The sequence below is a fragment of the Lucilia sericata genome, unplaced genomic scaffold (assembly GCF_015586225.1).
Source record: "Lucilia sericata isolate MDLA Ls3-8-SP2 unplaced genomic scaffold, ASM1558622v1 Contig000312F_arrow, whole genome shotgun sequence".
Taxonomy (NCBI): Eukaryota; Metazoa; Arthropoda; class Insecta; order Diptera; family Calliphoridae; genus Lucilia; species Lucilia sericata.
The window spans coordinates 55,121-60,000 of NW_023994336.1; positions in this window are offsets into that span (position 1 = coordinate 55,121).

The window sequence follows — 4,880 nt, forward strand, 5'->3', positions numbered from 1 at the left end:
ACATTTTCTATTGCGGAAGTTACCCGTGTGAAACTTCCAAACGTGCTAAAAGCTCGCCAGCGATGTTGCGGAAGTATAATAATTCTTGTCACCAGTCGGGAAGAACTGATGCCGAGCTGGGGAACGTCTAATAGTAACTTGGAAGATACTTCTAGAAGACCCGCAGAAGAAACTTCTAGATGACTCTTGGAAGTAAGGTATTGCCAAAGACTCTTCTAGATGTGACTAGGAAGTCACTTCTTGAAGTGACTACCTAGTATCCTCTAGAAGTGTTCCTATCTTATCTTCTAGAAGATGAGTTTTCTCTTCTTCTAGAAGATGAGTTTTCTCTTCTTCTAGAAGAAGAGTATTCTCTTCTTCTTGAAGATGAGTATTCTCTTCTTCTAGAAGATGAGTATTCTCGTCTTCTAGAAGATGAGTTTTCTCTTCTTCTATTTGTATACTCACCAAAATAAAATCTATAAAAATAAATCTAAATAAAATGAAATTTTATAGTTTTTATTGAATTAATTGAAATTAAAATAGTAGAAAATATAATTGATTTAACAACTAATCTAAAAAAAGTAATATATGTATGTACATTAGACCGACTAACAAAAAATGGTGCTTGAGTTACCCCCTCATAATATTCGCTGTATATGATGTTACCCAAAATATTTTCGGTTAAGTGTTGTCCATTCGTGAGCTGGACAGTTTTAAAGAAAATATCGTATGGGAACACGATTCTTCATGTTAAATTCAATATTTTATCCAGCTTCAAAAAATCTTTGTTATGTTTTATAATGGTTCCCAAAATATTTCTAGTCTATCGATGGCCGTTCGTGAGCTGAACCGGTTACAAAAAAGTCCCTTTTTAGTTATTTTGTTTTAAATTATACAGCATTTCTTAAACAATATATACAGTATGTGGTATCATTTGAAAGGTTTTTTGAAGCCAAGTCTAGTGGTGCGCAAAATTTGCAAAATTGTGCATATATTTAATTTTTCTTAGTAAAAACTTAACAATTTTAAATATTTTGGAATATGACAATTATAAGCAAACGGTTATTTATGATTAATACATCATTGGACGCGACTTTAAAATACCTTTTAAACGATACCCCGTATTGGATATTTTGTTTCAAAACAAACAAAAATTAAAAAAAAATAATTCCAAAATACCTTTTTTTAATTTGGTCCAGCGGTCACTTAAAATATTTTGGGAATCATCATAAAACATAGCAAGGTAAATTTTGGGAGGGGTAACAAAAACACGTTTTTGCTTTCCATACAGAGTGAGTCGGTCTAATGTACATATGTATCAAAAATTTAGAATTATTACCTTATAATAAGATAATTTTCAGGGAATCTGTATTAATATTCCAACTGCTGACTGGTATACTTCCAAAAATTGTAAAACGTTGGACTCTTAAATATTTTTGTAGTTCTTCATCAATTTTATGATTAATCCATCAAATTGTAAGAGTTATATTATGAAACGCATTAATCCTTCAACGAAATAAACCAAAATAATTTTATAATTAATATTGAATATACATACTTTTGTATTTATTGAAATTACCAGTTATACTTTAGGAAGCAATAAAAATAAGATTCTCTCATGTCCAATACATTTACCACCAAAGTTTAAACGGTCAGATCCATTTTTTACATTTTCTGCAAATAATCGACATTTTTAATGGAACCACGTGATGAAATAAGACATATATAACTTACCAGATCCCTTTTTTATATTTTAATTCGGTTAGAAGTATTTTAATAGGGGGTACAATATTAGCTACTGCTTTCTAAAAAATAAAATAATTAAAAATTAATTAATTTATTTATTTATTGTTTTGAATCAATAAAAACATTACCTTTCATGAACATTTTTTCAATAACTTGGAATTAAACCGTCTATAAAGATCTGAAATTACGAAGTCATGGATTATTTTTTAAATTATTTACAGTCACCAACGATAGAAACACCTTAACGACCCTAAACGGGATATTGCTTTTGACACTAATATTGCAATACTATTTTAAATCCAAAGCTATATGAAAATTAATAAAATTGTATTTATTTAAAAAAGGTGGGTTTAAAACTATCTGATTTCAATATTAAATATCTTATATGGGCAATTACGTGTCGAATGACCCAAGTCAAAAAATAATTTATGTATAAAACAGTAGTATTAATTTCAATATAATGATTCCAGACCTAAACGCGCAAATAGTTTTAAAAATATTGAAAGTTAAGATTTAACTCAAATAAATCTAAATATGTTAAAAATGCAATGTTCATCAAATGAAAGCCGAAATGTGCAACTTGAAAAAGTCTTTAAATGCTTATACCTCCTAAACATTTTTAATTAAACATATTAGACTTTTTTAAAAATATTGGAAATGGAAGCCGTTTAGAGTTGTTAACATATTCCTAAAATGGTATTTTAAAATGACAACTTACTTTTTAATTTTATTTATATAATCCTTCCTTATACTTTTTGGTATATATTTAATACACTTCGCCAATTAAGAAAACCTTCTTAAATGTTTATTAACAGTTGATTTTTAACACAACACTGTCATATTGTTTTTTATTACTTAAGATTCACAATATTTTAATTACACTATTTTTCTATGAACATTAAATTCAATAACTCATTTAAGTTTTACGATGAATAATTAAAACTGAACATGACTGAACAAAACACAAAACATCACTGAAATTTCTGCATTATTTATTTTTATTTTTTTTCACGCTAAAAAATGGAGTATTTATATTTTTTTGTTTTTGTACTCTTCTTACTATCATCAGGAAGTAACCTAAAAGTATACTTCCAGACGGCGAAAACTAGAAATCAATGTATTTTGTTTTTGTAAAATGTGTGCTCTCGTCTGACAATTGTACAGAAGTGACTACAATCCACACTTCCAGATGAATAAAATACAACATTAATGTGAACACTCTTCAAACTGTCTTCCAGAAGTGACATAATCATACAAATCAAGAAGATACAAATTAGGAAACAATGTATTTTGTTATTGTAAAATGTGTGTTCTCACCCAACTCTCATACAGAAGTCACTAAAACGTATACTTCCAGATGAAAAAAATTCAACAGGCATGGTTTTTTGTTTAAGCAAAATGGATGCACTCTTCTAACTATCATCCGGAAGTAACTTAAAAGTATATTTCTAGAAGACGAAAATTCGAAATCAATGTATTTTGTTTTTGTAAAATGTGCGTTCTCGTTTGACAATCGTCCAGAAGTGTTTCTGACGTGGCGTCTGGGGTGATGCGCAATAGTTTTCTCTTTTAAATGTTTGAAGGGATACGACCTGCTTAAGGATAACGCACTGATATACACTAACACCCATACATAAGCCTGCCTGTACACCAGCACTGTTATTGTTATTGGTGTGTTGCCTGTTTACCTAATGCAACATCCGCCTTGCCTCTTTTATAAAATGAAATTTGTACATTTATTTTTTTTCTTTCTATTTTCCAACAATTGATTTCTAATCATTTCTATGTCATAAAAATGAAATGCCACCGACACAATATCTAACAACGATTTTCGATCTTGTGAAATTCTTGGAAACCATTTAAGCAGACCTTAACTGTTTTAAAACTGAAATGAAACAAAAAGAACTTCAAAATGAATGAATTAAAAAAGGTGAATTGAAAATTTTCTATAAAAAAATAAAACAGTAAAGAAAATTCTTTAATGTAGGGATTGCGTATTCTATGTACGTTATAGAGCGTCTTAATGTGTCACAGTGATTTGTTTTCCAAACTATAATAAAATAATGGAAATTGTTTGATTCTATTATGTTTATGAAAATATTAAAAGAATTCTACTTGCACACGGATATTACACGTAAATCATATAAATAATTGTTAACGAGACAGGAGGACAATATTGTCGATGTTTCGCTTTTTCTGGGAATTCTTTTTGATGATGATTTAAAGGAATAAGTTTTTTCAGTATTATTAATGTGCAGGAAACTGTTCTTTTAAATTCAATTCAACCTGTTAAAATTAGTCTTTCGTTCATAAAATTTCAGAGCAATACTTTTTGTTGCTTCTCGGTAAATCGTTGGAATGTAGATTTTTAATGAAAAATCTAGATCCCGTACTAGTGATCATATATACATAGATTATCGGCGATTATAAAAGACCTGAAATTGATAAAATTTGAATCCATATGGGATTCCCTCAGCCATATAGATAGATAGATAGATAGATAGATAGATAGATAGATAGATAGATAGATAGATAGATAGATAGATAGATAGATAGATAGATAGATAGATAGATAGATAGATAGATAGATAGATAGATAGATAGATAGATAGATAGATAGATAGATAGATAGATAGATAGATAGATAGATAATGATAGATAGCTAGAGATAGATAGATAGATAGATAGATAGATAGATAGATAGATAGATAAGATAGATAGATAGATAGATAGATAGATAGATAGCTAGATAGATAGATAGAAATAGATAGATAGATTACATAGAACTAGATTAGATAGATAGATACATAGATAGATAGATAGAGATAGATAGATAGATAGATAGATAGATAGATAGATAGATAGATAGATAGATAGATAGATAGATAGATAGCTAGATAGATAGATAGATAGATAGATAGATAGATAGATAGATAGATAGATAGATAAGATAGATAGCTAGATAGATAGATAGATATAGATAGATAGATAGATAGATACATAGATAGATAGATAGATAGAAGATAGATAGATAGATAGATAGATAGATAGATAGATAGATAGATAGATAGATAGATAGATAGATAGATAGATAGATAGATAGATAGATAGATAGATAGATAGATAGATAGATAGATAGATAGAGATAGATA